This window comes from Pleurodeles waltl, chromosome 5 (assembly GCF_031143425.1).
Source record: "Pleurodeles waltl isolate 20211129_DDA chromosome 5, aPleWal1.hap1.20221129, whole genome shotgun sequence".
In the NCBI taxonomy this organism is placed as follows: Eukaryota; Metazoa; Chordata; class Amphibia; order Caudata; family Salamandridae; genus Pleurodeles; species Pleurodeles waltl.
The window spans coordinates 584,464,803-584,481,256 of NC_090444.1; positions in this window are offsets into that span (position 1 = coordinate 584,464,803).

Below are 16,454 nucleotides of genomic sequence, written 5' to 3' on the forward strand. Positions count from 1 at the left end.
GACAACAGGGAGTTTTTTTTAATGCCAAATTCACGCAAGGGGAGTGACCCCTTAGGCAAGGGTCGCTCCCTAGGGGTAAAATATATTTAGGCCATTTCTGCCCCCCTTGGGGGCAGATTGTCCTATTTCTATGAGGCCAGTCTGCCCCCAAGGGGGACAGAAACCACTAGACACCAGGGAGTTTTTTTTTTACGCCAAATTCACGGAAGGGGAGCGACTCCCTAGGCAAGGGTCACTCCCCGGAGGGTCAAATTTATTTTAGGCCATTTCTGCCCCATCGGCCTATTGTTAGGCCGATCTGCCCCCGGCGGGGCAGAATCCACTAGGCGCCAGGGATCATTTTTTATGTTTGTTTTTTTTGTGTTTCTTTTGTTTTTGTTTTTAGTTGGGGAGCGACCCCTTAGGCAAGGGTTGCTCCCTAGGGGGCAAATTATATTTAGGCCATGGCCTGCCCCCCTTGGGGGCAGATTGGCCTATTTCTATGAGGCCAGTCTGCCCCCAAGGGGGACAGAAACCACTAGACACCAGGAAGTTTTTTTTTACGCTAAATTCACGGAAGGGGAGTGACCCCTTAGGCAAGGGTCGTTCCCTGGGGGGTAAATTTATTTTAGGCCATTTCTGCCCCCCTTGGGGGCAGATTGGCCTGTTTCTATGAGACCAGTCTGCCCCCAAGGGGGACAGAAACCACTAGACACCAGGGAGTTTTTTTTTTAACGCCAAATTCACAGAAGGGGAGCGACCCCTTCGGCAAGGGTCCCTCCCCAGGGGGAGGGGGCAAATTTATTTAAGGCCATTTCTTCCCCCGGGGGGGCTTAATCCACTAGGCGCCAGGGATCTTTTTTTTTTTTGTTTTTAGTTGGGGAGCGACCCCTTAGGCAAGGGTCGCTCCCTAGGGAGAAAATCATATTTAGACCATTTCTGCCCCCTTTGGGGGCAGATTGGCCTATTTTTATGAGGCCAGTCTGCCCCCAAAGGGGGGCAGAAACCACTAGGCACAAGGGAGTTTTTTTTTACGCCAAATTCACGGAGGGGGAGCGACTCCCTAGGCAAGGGTCGCTTCCCGGGGGTCAAATTTATTTTAGGTCATTTCTGCCCCATCGGCCTATTGTTAGACCGATCTGCCCCCGGGGAGGCAGAATCCACTAGGCGCCAGGGATCATTTTTTTGTTGTTGTTTTTTTTGTGTTTCTTTTGTTTTTGTGTTTAGTTGGGGAGCGACCCCTTAGGCAAGGGTTGCTCCCTAGGGGGCAAATTATATTTAGGCCATTGTCTGCCCCCCTTGGGGGCAGAGTGGCCTATTTCTATGAGGCCAGTCTGCCTCCAAGTGGGGCAGAAACCACTAGACACCAGGGAGGTTTTTTTTGTTTTTACGCCAAATTCACGGAAGGGGAGCGACCCATTAAGCAACGGTCTTTCCCTGTGGGGTAAATTTATTTTAGGCCATTTCAGCACCCCCTAGGGGCAGATCGGCCTATTGTTAGGCCGATCTGCCCCCGGGGGGGCAGAATCCACTAGGCGCCGGGGATCATTTTTTTTTTGTTTCTTTTGTTTTTGTTTTTAGTTGGGGAGCGACCCCTTAGGCAAGGGTCGCTCCCTAGGGACAAATTATATTTAGGCCATTTCTGCCCCCCTTGGGGGCAGATTGGCCTATTTCTATGAGGCCAGTCTGCCCCCAAGGGGGACAGAAACCACTAGACACCAGGAAGGTTTTTTTTTTATGCCAAATTCACTGAAGGGGATCGTCCCCTTAGGCAAGGGTCACTCCCGGGGGGGGGGGCAAATTTATTTTAGGCCATTTCTGCCCCCAGGGGGGGGGCAGAATCCACTAGGCGCCAGGGATACTTTTTTTTTTTTGTCTGTGTTTCTTTTGTTTTTAGTTGGGGAGCGACCCCTTAGGCAAGGGTTGCTCCCTAGGGGGCAAATTTTATTTAGGCAATTTCTGCCCCCCTTTGGGGCAGATTGGCCTATTTTTATGAGGCAAGTCTGTCCCCAAGGGGGACAGAAACCACTAGACACCAGGGAGATTTTTTTTTTTACACCAAATTCACGGAAGCGGAGCAACCTCTTAGGCAAGGGTCGCTCCCCGGATGGTCAAATTTATTTTAGTCCATTTCTGCCCCCCGGGAGCGGATCGGCCTATTGTTATTAGGTCAAAAACCACTAGGCACTGGGGATCTTTTTTTTGCGCCAATGTCACGCAAGGGGAGCGACCCCTTAGGCAAGGGTCACTCCCCGGGGTGTGGGGAGCACATTTATTTTAGGCCCTTTCTGCCCCCCGAGGGCAGATCGGCCTATTGTTATTAGGCCGATCTGCCCCCAGGGGGGGTAGAAGCCTCTAGGCGCCAGGGATAATTTCTTTTTGTTTGTTGTTTAGAGGTGGGGGGCAACCCCTTAGCCAAGGGTCGCTCCCCTTGGGGGCACATTGTATTTAGACTATTTCTGACCCCCTTGGGGACAGATCGGCCGATTTTTGTTATGCAATCTGCCCCCAAGAGGGGCAGAAACCACTAGGCATCGGGGATCTTTTTTTTTGTGCCAATGTCATGCAAGGGGAGTGCCCCTTTAGGCAAGGGTCTTGTCTAAGGGGGGCAGAAGCCTCTAGGCACCAGGGAAGCATTTTTCTTTTTTTTTGGGGGGGGTTTTGTTTTTTAGAGGTGGGGAGCGACCCCTTAGCCAAGGGTCACTCCCAGGAGCGGGGTGGGGGCGGGGGAGCAAATTTATTTTAGGCCAGTTCTGCCCCCCCGAGGCCAGATCGGCCTATTGTTATTAGGCCGATCTGGCCCCAGGATGTGCAGAAGCCTCTAGGCGCCAGGGATAATATATTTATTTTTGTTTGTTTTTTAGATATGGGGTCGACCCCTTAGCCAAGGGTTGCTCCCCTGGGGGGCACATTGTATTTAGACTATTTCTGCCCCCCTTGGGGGCAGATCGGCTGTTTTTTGTTAGGTCAATCTTCCCCCAAGAGGGGCAGAAACCACTAGGCACCGGGGATCTTTTTTTGCACCAATGTCACGCAAGGGGAGCGACCCCTTAGGGGGAGTGGGGGGCAAATTTATTTTAGACCGTTTTTGCCCCCTGGGGGCAGATCGGCCTATTGCTACTAGGCCGATCTGCCCCCAGGGGGGGCAGAAGTCTCTAGGCACCAGGGACACATTTTTTTGGGGATTTTTTGTTTTTTAGAGGTGGAGAGCGACCCCTTAGCCAAGGGTTGCTCCCGGGGGGGGGGGGCAGAAACCACTAGGCACCGGGATCTTTTTTTTTGCGCCAATGTCACACAAGGGGAGCGACCCTTTAGGCAAGGGTCGCTCCCCGGGGGAGGGGGGCAAATTTATTTTAGCCTTTTTCTCCCCCCCCCGGGGTCAGATCGGCCTATTGTTATTAGGGCGATGTGCCCCCGGGGGGGGGGCAGAAGCCTCTAGGATATATTTTTTGTTTTTTTTTGTTTTTTTGTTTTGTTTTTTAGAGGTGGGGAGCGACCACTTAGGCATGGGTCGCTCCCCGGGGGAGGGTGGGGAATTTATTTTAGGCCTTTTCTGCCCCTCCTGGGGGCAGATCGGCCTATTGTTATTAGGCCGATCTGCCCCCAGGTGTGGTAGAAAACTCTAGGGGCCAGGGATAAAAAAAGGGTTCATTTTTTTTGTTTTGTTTTTTAGAGGTGGGGAGCGACCTTTAGTCAAGGGTCGCTCCCCTGGGGGACAAATTGCAGTTAGACCATTTCTGCCCCCCTTGGGGGCAGATCGGCCAATTTTTGTCAGGCCAATCTGCCCCCATGGGGGCAGAAACCACTTTTGCACCAGGGATTGTGTGTGTCTATGCGTGTGTTTTCTTTAGGGGGGCAGCCCCTTGGCTAAGGGTCACTCCCCATGGGGGCACATTACTGTTGACCATATCTGCCCCCCGTTGGGGGCAGAAAGCCCACCAGAGGCCAGGGAAGTTTTTTTTTTCAAAAATAAGAGGGTGGGGGTATGGCCATACCCCCACCCCAAATAAATGGGGCCAAAGTTGTTCTGCCCACCAGTGGGCAGATGGGGCAATTACCCCTGACCGGGCAGAAAGTCTACTAGGTGCCAGGGAATTAAAAAAAAACAAAAAATATTGGGGTGGTGACTACCAACCAGTAAGGGCCTGGTTACGCCCCCACCTCAACTGAAGGGGGTAATAGTCTTTCAGCTCTCCCCCGCACTCTAAAACATCTTATCCCACAGCAAGCAAGAAGTCTTTGATTTTTTTGGTTTTTAGTTTTACATTTGGGCCATGAGAGCTTGGCTTACTCTCAAAATCGTCCCACTTGGAAGGGTGAGGGCTGCACTTTATGGCCTTTGGGACGCTGCCATGTAGAAAAATCAACAAGACCTAGACACATCTGAAAACTAAACATCTGAGTGATTCCAGGGTGGTGTGTTTCACATGCACCCCGCACCATTTTTGTACCTACAATACCCTGCAAACCTCCAACTTTGCTGGAAATCACTAATTTTTCCCACGTTTTTATGATGTAACCTTCCGGAATCTGCAGGAATCCACAAAATTCCCACCACCCAGCATTGTCTCATCTATACTGATAAACATTCTGCTGCACTTGTCAACTTAAAAATGTTTTTTTGCAAACTGCCCTTTTGGACCCCCTTTGGTTCCCCCTCAATATCGACATGTTTTTGGCTCTTCCCTTTCACAAGCACTTGGCCCACCTACACAAATGAGGTACCATTTTTATTGGGAGACTGAGGGGAACATTGGGTGGTATGAAATGTGTCCCAGTGTGGTGATCCCACACAGAAATGTGGGAAAAATGTGATTTCTTTAGCTAAATTTGAGGTTTGCTGAGGATTCTGGGTAAGAAAACAGTGGGGGATCCACGCAAGCCACACCTTACTGGACTCCCTTCGGTGTCTAGGTTTCAGAAATGTCTGGGTTTGGTAGGTTTCCCTAGAAGGCTGCTAAGCCCAGGACCAAAAACGCAGGTGCCCCCAGGTAGTTTTGTATTTGATAATTTTGATGTGTCCAGAGAGTGTTTTGGGGCATTTCTTTTCGCGGGCAGTAGGTCGACCCACAAAAGTGAGGTACCATTTTTATTGGGAGACTTGGGGGAATGCTGGGTGGAAGGAAATTTGTGGCTCCTCTCTGATTCCAGAACTTTCAGTCACCGAAATGATAGGAAAAGGTATTCTTTCGGCCAAATCTTGAGGTTTGCAAAGGATTCTGGGTAACTGAACCTGGTCAGAGCCCCACAAGTCACCCCATCTTGGATTCCCCTATGTGTCTAGTTTTCAAAACCGCACAGGTTTGCTAGGCTTCCCTAGGTGCCGGCTGAGCTAGAGGCCTAAATCCACAGCTAGGTGCTTTGCAAAACCAGCTCTGTTTTCTTTGTGAAAATTTTATGTGTCCACGTTGTGTTTTGGGGCTTTTCCTGTCACGGGCGCTAGGCCTAACCCCACAAGTGAGGTACCATTTTTATTGGGAGACATGGGGTAATGCTGGGTGGAAGGAAATATGTGGCTGCTCTCTGATTCCAGAACTTTCTGTCACCGAAATGAGAGGAAAAGGTATTTTTTCGGCCAAATTTTGAGGTTTGCAAAGGATTCTGGGTAACAAAACCTGGTCAGAGCCCCACAAGTCACCCCATCTTGGATTCTCCTAGGTGTCTACTTTTCAAAACTGCGCAGGTTTGCTAGGTTTCCTAAGGTGCCGGCTGAGCTAGAGGCCAAAATCCACAGCTAAGCACTTTGCAAAAAGCAGCTGTTTTCTTTGTGAAAATGTGATGTGTCCATGTTGTGTTTTGGGGCTTTACCTGTCGCGGGCGCTAGGCCTACCCCCACAAGTGAGGTACCATTTTTATTGGGAGACTTGGGGGAACACTGGGTGGAAGGAAATTTGTAGCTCCTTTCTGATTCCAGAACTTTCTGTCACTGAAATGAGAGGAAAAGGTATTTTTTCGGCCAAATCTTGAGGTTTGCAAAGGATTCTGGGTAACAGAACCTGGTCAGAGCCCCACAAGTCACCCCATCTTGGATTCTCCTAGGTGTCTACTTTTCAAAACTGCGCAGGTTTGCTAGGTTTCCATCGGTGCCGGCTCAGCTAGAGGTCAAAATCCACAGCTAGGCACTTTGCAAAAAACAGCTCTGTTTTCTTTGTGAAAATGTGATGTGTCCACATTGTGTTTTGGGGCTTTTCCCGTCACGGGTGCTAGGCCTACTTCCACAAGTGAGGTACCATTTTTATCGGGAGACATGGGGGAACGCTGGGTGGAAGGAAATTTGTGGCTTCTCTCTGATTCCAGAACTTTCTGTCACCGAAATGAGAGGAAAAAGTATTTTTGGGGCCAAATTTTGAGGTTTGCAAAGGATTCTGGGTAACAGAACCTGGTCAGAGCCCCACAAGTCACCCCATCTTGGATTCCCCTAGGGGTCTATTTTTCAAAACTGTGCAGGTTTGGTAGGTTTCCCTAGGTGCCGACTGAGCTAGAGGCCAAAATCCACAGCTAGGCACTTTGCAAAAAACAGCTCTGTTTTCTGTTTGAAAATGTGGTGTGTCCATGTTGTGTTTTGGGGCAGTTCCTGTCGCGGGCCATAGGCCAACCCACGCAAGTGAGGTACAATTTTTATCGGCAGACATGGGGGAACACAGAATAGCAAAACAAGTGTTATTGCCCCTTGTCTTTCTCTACATTTTTTCCTTCAAATGTAAGACAGTGTGTAAAAAAGACGTCTATTTGAGAAATGCCTTGTAAATCACGTGCTAGTATGGGCACCCAGGAATTCAGAGATGTGCAAATAACCACTGCTTCTCAACACCTTATCTTGTGGCCATTTTGGAAATACTAAGGTTTTCTTGATACCTATTTTTCATTTTTTTTTTTCAGCAAATGAATTGCTGTATACCCAGTATAGAATGAAAACCCATTGCAAGGTGCAGCTCATTTATTGGCTCTGGGTACCTAGGGATCTTGATGAACCTACAAGCCCTATATATCCCTCCAACCAGAAGAGTCCAGCTGACGTAACGGTATATTGCTTTAAAAAATCTGACATCGCAGGAAAAGGTAACAGAGTAATATGTGGAGAAAAATGGCTGTTTTTTCACCTCTATTTCAATATTCTTTTATTTCAGCTGTTATTTTCTGTAGGAAACACTTGTAAGATCTACACAAATGACCCCTTGCTGAATTCAGAATCTTGTCTACTTTTCAGAAATGTTTAGCTTTCTGGGATCCAGCATTTGTTTCTCACCCATTTCTGTCTCTAACTGGAATGAGGCTGAAAGCACAAAAAATAGTAAAAATGTGGTGTGTCCCAGTAAAATGTCAAAATTATGTTGAAAAATTGGGTTTTCTAATTCAAGTCTGCCTGTTCCTGAAAGCTGGGAAGATGGTGATTTTACCACCGCAAACCCTTTGTTGATGCCATTTTCAGGGGAAAAACCACGAGCCTTCTTCCGCAGCCCTTTTTTCCCATTTAAAAAAAAAAACGAAATGTTTGCTGTATTTTGGCCAATTTCTTGATCTCCTTCAGGGGAACCCACAAAGTATGGGTACTTCTAGGATCCCTAGGATATTGGAAAAAAAGGACGCAAATTTGGTGTGGGTAGCTTATGTGAACAAATGGTTATGAGGGCCTAAGTGCGAACTGCCCCAAATAGCCAAAAAAAGGCTCGGCACAGGACGGGAAAAGGCCTGGCAGCGAAGGCGTTAAGTAATGAAAATTTACTTACGGTTATTCATACTGAAGAAAAATGTGTTAATTTATCTGAAACTCTTTCGTCAAGCTCACGTTAAATTGTGTTGTTTTTTCTACGCAAGCTTCGTTTGTTCGAGACTCTGCATGCTCTGATTGTTTTACTTTCCATGCCACTCGTTTTATTCTACACTAGCGCATATGTGATCTCCAGTGCAAAATTAAAAAGACTCAGCCTCAATGACCAACGGTTATATTGTGCTTTTGTTACATTGTTTATTTGGAACATGTTTTCCATGGCTAATTAACTTGGTTTTGTTTTTCACAGCTCACAAATGAATAAAAAACGATCTACTTACAATGTGTTTTATGTTCCAAAAAGGAACTGTTGGAGGAAAGTGTTTATAGTTTTCATACTATTTGTTAGCCTGTTTGCATTATTTCTCTTTTAAATGTATTTGTATTATTTACATCTTTGCTATTTCTTTTCATTACTCACTTCCTGATTAGGACAGATTATGAGGGGTACAGCATTAAATAATTAACCCTAAGAGAAAACCAAATTTAGTAGATCTAACCTTTTATAGTGTGCATCATTATGATAGATCACCATCATTTCAGGGTCACCATTGTTTAAAGTGGGCTCCCTCATGCTAAATATATCCAAAATGCAGGAAAATGATCGCCACAGTGCCAGGGCCAGGGCCAGAGTTTTGCCAAGAGTGGTCACAATCGTTCCAGGTATTCCCATAATGCACTATTAATTGATACCATTGTACTAGGATTTACCATATTCATAATAGAGATCACTATTTATGCTCTATGTAGAGACGTCATTTACTCTAGGTTCCTGACATGGCGTCGGTCCTTCAGAAAGATACACTACAATACAGGAGGATAGCACACCTGTTGCTGTAACAATAGCTAAATCACCCCTAAGTGTGCCGTGCGGTGCCCACGGGGTGTGTTCTTACTTTATAAAAGTGGAATATACTAAAAATGGGAGACATGTATGTCCTCTTGTGAATAACTACCGAATTCTGCGTGTCACAGTATGAATAAAAGTATATTTTTAATATCAGCAAGTAAAATCCTGAAAACGTCGATCAAACATGTTATCATAAATCCAGTTCAGTGTTAAAAGTAGATTTTTTTGATAGGTAGGTTGGAAAAGCGACTTTTAAAAATAATTGTTTGTGCTGCTTTAATGCCTAGCAATGGAAAACAGATTCTGTTGGTTCTTCGTCCCTTAAGTTGCAGCATTTTTCATCCCAATCATCTGTGAAACGATATATCACCAGAAAACAATACACTGAGGGGCATGGTCCTGGAAGAAAAATAGAAGAAAGATGAATCAATCCTGGCTGGCCATGCTGTGAAAAAAAGCCTGAGCTGAGGCCTGCTCTCCATTTAAACACAAGGGCTGGCACTGCCTTGAAGAGATCATCTGACACAATGCTGACAAAGGGTTCCATTCTGTGTGAAAGACCCTCCTGTCCACATGTGAGTGGATTTCACTCGATCCTGTATGAGTCATAACTAGTGGGAGACTTTGGCCATTGGAGCCACCTATGAGGCCCTTCAAGCTGCCAGAGAGACCAGGAGGGAGTGACTCTTCTGGCATCTGCAAGATTTTTTGACACAAGCATATGGGGCTCTTTTACAGTTTGCAGATGGCTCATCTGCAAATATTTTCAACCTACTCTTCACTTCTTCTGCTTTTCAGTTACAAACCCCAATGCAACAAATATCCCTGATGTACAAGGAGGCTTTACTCTAGATATTTTCAGTTTTTCCTTTATGGGATTGCCACGCCTCTCATGGCAATAGCAAGATGAAAACATTAGCATAAATAGGGCAGGGCTACAGTCTTAAGGGCCTGGAATTGTTCTGTCTAATGAACAGTCAGGTCAAGGGTTTACCCCATCATAGATGATTTAGCTACTGATGACACAAACCCTCCAGCAACTTCATGTGTAAGTGGTGGAGGGAGAACCGTGTGGTTGGCAGGTGGGATATCCACAATGTTTTTACACTTACCCCTCATCCTCCAATCTTTAAATGATCCCCTAGATCCCCTAGTTCTTCTGTGTTCTTCTGTTCTTTTGGTCTCCTGTTCTTCCGGTCTTCCTTTCTTCTGTTCTTCCGGTCTTCTGGTCTTCTGTTCTTCTGTTCTTCTGTTCTTCCGGTCTTCTGCTCTTCTGTCTTCTATCTTCTGCCTTCGGCTCTTCTTCTCCCCACGCCTGCCCTCCTGCTCCTGCCTCATCCCCCTCCCTCACTCGCCTCTCCCCTCTCTATCACCCCTATCTAACCCGTTTGCTATCTACCTCCCTCACTCCTCCTATCTACCTATCTCTCTATCTCTCTATCCCACTATCTAACTCCCTCACTCTCTACCTCCTCCTATCTACCTATCTCTCTATCTATCTATTTCTCTATCTATCGATTTCTCTATCTATCGATTTTCTCTATCTATTTCTCTATCTCTCCCCCCTTCCCGCCAGCCCCTCTATTACCTATCTTCCTATCCTCTCACTCTACCTCTCACCCTCACCCACCTCTACAACCCCCCTCCCCTATCTTCACAACCCTACTCCTATCTTTCTCCCTAATCTTCTAAACCTCCTAACACTCACCCCCCTCCACCCTTAAACCCCCCTCCCCCAGCTCTTCTCACTCTACCTGTCCCCCCCTACCTCGCGCTTTCCCGCCGCGAACTCCTGCACGCCCCTGCCCCCCCAGCTCCCATTCGCCCCCAGCTGACCCCTCCCCCCCTCCTACCTCATATGGCGGCCGCTGCACGATTGCGCAGAGGGCGCGCCGCTGGCGCGCCGGAGGCACGCCAGAGGCAAGCCCGTCTGCGCCCGTCCGCACCTGGCCCGCGCCCAGCGCCACGACCCCTGGTCCCCAGCTCTCCCAAGCCCCGCTGATCCGCTACGACCCCACCACCCTCCACGCCCTCAACCCAGGACGCTCCAACACCTGCTTCCAAGCTCACCCCAAACGCACCCATGGACCCTTCACCTGCAACTCCTGCAAACGCATCTTCCACCACGCAACTACCACGACCACAAGCCCACGCGCCATCAACCACCTCAAGTGCATCCTGGTCAACACTCGTTCCGTCCACAAGCACGCCGTTGAACTCTGGGACCTCCTGGACTCCACAGCCCCGGACGTCGCCTTCATCACGGAGACCTGGATGAACGCCTCCTCTGCTCCAGACATTGCCACCGCCATCCCCGAAGGCTACAAGATCTCCAGAAAAGACCGCACCAACCAAGTAGGAGGAGGTATCGCCATCGTCTTCAAAGACTCCATCAGCGTCTCCACCACCACCGAAGACACCCCACTCGCCGCTGAACACCTGCATTTTCAGATTCGCACCGACACGAGGACCACCCTCAGAGGATCCCTCATCTACCGTCCTCCCGGACCGCGCGCCCCATTCAGCGACGCCATCGCCGACTTCATCTCCCCGCACGCCCTTGCCTCACCGGACTACATCCTCCTAGGCAACCTCAACTTTCATCTGGAACAAAACAACGACCCCAACACCACCACCCTGCTCGCCAACCTCGCCAACCTCGGCCTCAAACAACTGGTGAACACCGCCACCCACATCGCCGGACACACGCTCGACCCTATCTTCTCTGCCAGCAAACACATCTTCTTCAGCCACACCTCCGCTCTACACTGGACCGACCACAGCTGTGTCCATTTCACATTCCGACGCGAGACCCGCCACCTCCGCACTCAACCCATCCCTCGTCGACAGTGGAACAAGATCCCCGAAGAGCAACTCTTCTCCGCACTCGCCGCCAACCAACCCACCCTCACCACTGACCCCAACGATGCAGCCCTCAGCCTCACAAACTGGATCTCCAACTGCGCAAACAACCTTGCTCCCCTCAAACGCACGCATCGACAGACCAACACCAAAAAACCTCTCTGGTTCTCTGACACCCTCAAAGAATCAAAGAAAACTTGTCGCGCTCTCGAGAAGGCCTGGCGCAAGGACCACACCGCTGACAACATGACCGCCCTCAAGAACGCTACCCGCGAACACCACCACCTGATCCGCGCTGCTAAAAGGAACTTTTTCACAGACAGACTGGACAAAAACAGCCACAACAGCAGAGAACTCTTCAGCATCGTCAAGGAGTTCTCCAACCCCAACGCCAACGCCAACGCCGCCACGCCCTCACAGGATTTGTGCGAATCCCTCGCCACCTTCTTCCACTGCAAGATCAGCGACCTCCACAACAGCTTCGGACACCAGACCCAACCAAACACCACCGAACCCGCACCCCGACCATCACCCTCAACAACTGGACCCACAACAACACTGAAGAAACCGATTCCACCATGAACTCTATCCACTCCGGCGCCCCTTACGACCCCTGCCCTCACTTCATCTTTAACAAAGCCGACGACATCATCGCCCCACACCTCCAGGCCGTCATCAACTCTTCTTTTTCTTCTGCTACCTTCCCCGAATGCTGGAAACACGCCGAAGTCAACACCCTACTAAAGAAACTTACGGCTGACCCGAGCGACCTGAAAAACTTCCGCCCCATCTCTCTCCTGCCTTTCCCAGCCAAGGTAATAGAGAAGACCGTCAACAAACAGCTGACCACCTTCCTGGAAAACAACAACCTGCTCGACCCTTCACAAACCGGATTCCGAACCAACCACAGCACGGAAACCGCCCTCATCTCAGTCACAGACGACATCATAACCCTGATGGACAACGGTGAAACAGTCGCCCTCATTCTCCTCGACCTTTCGGCTGCCTTCGACACCGTCTGTCACCGCACCCTAATCACCCGCCTCCGCTCCACCGGGATCCAAGGCCACACCCTGGACTGGATCACCTCCTTCCTCTCAAACCGTTCCCAAAGAGTTTACCTCCCTCCGTTTCACTCTGTACCCACCGAGATCATCTGCGGCGTACCCCAAGGCTCATCACTCAGCCCGACACTCTTCAATGTCTACATGAGCCCCCTCGCCAACATCGTATGCAAGCACGACATCATCATCACCTCCTATGCCGACGACACCCAACTTATACTCTCCCTCACTAAGGACCCCGCCAGCGCCAAGACCAACCTACAAGAGGGTATGAAGGACGTCGCAGATTGGATGAGGCTCAGCCGCCTAAAGCTGAACTCTGAAAAAACGGAAGTCCTCATCCTCGGCAACACCCCTCCGCCTGGGACGACTCCTGGTGGCCCACGGCCCTCGGCACCGCACCGGCCCCCGCAGACCACGCCCGCAACCTCGGCTTCATCTTGGACCCTCTTCTCACCATGACCAAGCAAGTCAACGCCGTGTCCTCCGCCTGCTTCCTCACCCTCCGCATGCTCCGCAAGATCTTCCGCTGGATTACGAGCCGCCTGGACTACGGCAACACCCTCTACGCTGGAACCACAGCCAAACTCCAAAATCGCCTGCAACGCATTCAAAACGCCTCGGCCCGCCTCATCCTCGACGTACCCCGCAACAGCCACATCTCCGCACACCTGAGACACCTGCATTGGCTCCCAGTCAGCAAAAGGATCACCTTTCGACTTCTCACCCACGCATACAAAGCCCTCCACGACAAGGGACCGGAATACCTCAACCGATGCCTCAGCTTCTACGTTCCCACCCTCCTCCTCCGTTCCTCTGGCCTCGCACTCGCTTCCGTCCCTCGCATCCGCCGCTCCACGGCGGGTGGGAGATCTTTCTCCTTCCTGGCGGCCAGGACCTGGAACTCCCTCCCCACCAGCCTCAGGACCACCCAGGACCACTCCGCTTTCCGGAGACTCCTAAAGACCTGGCTTTTCGAGCAGCAGTAACCCCCTCTTTCCCCTAGCGCCTTGAGACCCGCACGGGTGAGTAGCGCGCTTTATAAATGTTAATGATTTGATTTGATTTGATTAGATTTCCAAGACAAAGCAATGTCTAACTAAGAGTGCATATTAACAATTGGAACTATTGTCATAGCTGAAAGAAGTCATAGTTCAATCCCTTTTTTTGTCAATACTTGAATATGTCATCTTTCTTTGTCATGTTTCCTCCTATTATTTTCCTGTCTTCAACTTTGCTGCTTCCATCTTCCCAGATTTACTGGCCCATATTTATACTTTTTGACGCAAAACTGCGCTAACGCAGTTTTGCGTCAAATAAATTAGCGCCGGCTAACGCCATTCTGAAGCGCCATGCGGGCGCCGTATTTATTGAATGACGTTAGCCGGCGTTAGCCGCCGGCGCCGTCTGGTGTGCATTAAAAAAAACGACGTACACCAGGCAGCGTCGGCGTAGGGGGATATGGGGCTTGGGCGTCAAGAAATGGGGCAAGTCAGGTTGAGGCAATTTTTTCGCCTCAACCCGATTTGCGCCATTTTTTACGACTCCCAACCCCCATAGAAATGACTCCTGTCTTAGCAAAGACAGGAGTCATGCCCCCTTGCCCAATGGCCATGCCCAGTGGACTTCTGTCCCCTGGGCATGGTCATTGGGCATAGTGGCATGTAGGGGGGCACAAATCAGGCCCCTCTATGTCACAAAAAAATTAAAAAAAATACTTACCTGAACTTACCTTAATGTCCCTGGGATGGGTCCCTCCAGCCTTGGGTGTCCTCCTGGGGTGGGCAAGGGTGACAGGGGGTGTCCCTGGGGGCATGGGAGGGCACCTCTGGGCTCCTTCAGAGCCCACAGGTCCCTTAACGCCTGCCTTTTGCAGGTGCTAAAAAACAGCGCAAAAGCGGCCGTACGTCATTTTTTTTTACCCGCCCACTCCCGGGCGTGATTTTTGCCCGGGAGTATAAATCCGACGCACATGCCTCGGAGTCGATTTTTTAGACTGGAACGCCTACCTTGCATATAATTAACGCAAAGTAGGTGTCCACGCTAAAAAATGACGCTAACTCCATGGACTTTGGCGCTAGACGCGTCTAACGCCAAAGTATAAATATTGAGTTAGTTTTGCGTCGAAATTGCGTTAAAAAAAACGACGCAATTCCGGCACAAACGGAGTATAAATATGCCCCACTGTTTCTTCTGGCAGTATACAGTCCTCATCTTTAACAAACACAGCTTACTTTCTTGAGGTCGCATGTTTCTTTATTAGTAAGCATTTGTGGGTCTCACTCTTATATCCTCCTTCTTTAGTGGTCCTTACTTCTCCAGTGCAGTGTTCACTTGCTTTATATCTTCTCTGAGGTAAACTTTGTATATTGTTTTTCTTCTACCGTTTCTGAATTGGATTTTGTCCCTTTTGATTCATCTTCTTCTTGCGTTTTATAAGTATATACCTGAAAATGTATGGATCTCTTGATTATTTGTATAAATATCTATTTTTTTACTCTTGATTTACAATGTTCCTCAATTGAGCAATGTCCTTGGCCCATATTTATGCTAAATAAAACTACAAGTTAATAAAGAAATACTAAAATCTCCCAACTGCTCGTTTTTATGAGTGTGATATGTTGGCATATTTCCGTTCTGGCATGAGAAGAATGATTGGTTGTATTCAACATCATAGATTATGATGTATCTATACCGTTGCTAGATCTAGATGTTTTATCAAACTCCTTGATTATCTTATATTTCCTGATCATAACAAAACAAGAGTCTGCAGGATATAAAATATAGACATCTATTGAAATTCATATTCCACGCATTAAAATAAAGTGATACGTGTTTCTTCCTAAAGTGTTTTCGCAATAGATTATATGGCTAGGGCAAATAAGTTGGACCCCATTGTCTAATATACCTTTCAATTGAAGTTTTATTTGTGAGATTACTTTTAACAAGATGTTAGCCTTTTGAGCTTATTACGAAGATTCTATGGTCTTATCATGTGGCATTGAAATCCTGAACGATGGAAAACTTTCCAGGAAACGAGGCCAGTGAACCTGGTCAAAGGGTTTAGCAGCTTAAATTGCATGAATATGAAGTGGCCAGAGTCTTGGCCATTGCATTAGTCAGTGCCCTTCTATTAATTTAAATGCATTAGGCCAAAAAAGCAGCGACTTATTGCCTCGACGTATGCTATTAAAGGGTTGTTAAGACCTTTGACATGTTTTTACACTTTACTGTAGTTGGTCCATCAGGGTCTCCTGCATTACCATGTTTGGCTCGTGTACACGGCTCCTGAACAATTGCAGAGGGAGAGAGAGTCGTCAACTTTTCTGCACTTGAGATCTTTTCATTTATTTGGGGGATGGGAGTGGGGTGTTAAACAAAGGAAAATAAAATCTGAAACATAATTTGGCCATTGACATTCTTACTAAAATTGTCATGCATTTTTTACAAGAGGAGAAACGAAACCTAAATCAAGCTAAAGAGGGCAAATGAGAAGAAAGGCCATGACCAGTTGAAGTGTCTCACCCTGCCTATCTACTTATTCTATATTTCAAACGTCCCTACAGAACAGCATAAATAATAACCACCTTAGCAGTTCCCATTTCTTGGGCTAACATTCCACTAGAAATCATGGCGCAGGAGGACGTTTTTATGACCAAATCCCCACGAGTGAAGATAGGTACTCTTTTGAAGTACTCATACTGAAGTACTGAGGGCTCTCCTACAGGCAGAACCCTTCTCTGCTTTGGGTAGGTGGTGTATCGTAGGATGCTGCTGCATCACCCAAAGGGGCAATTGCATGTTTTCTCTTCTGGTCTCACAGGTGAGGGTTGTATATGGACTCACAGGGCCAGAGAATATTCGTTACTTAAACCAGGTAGCCCTTTCATTGTGTAGGAGCACAGCTTTGGCCACCGTTGTGTTCCTCTTC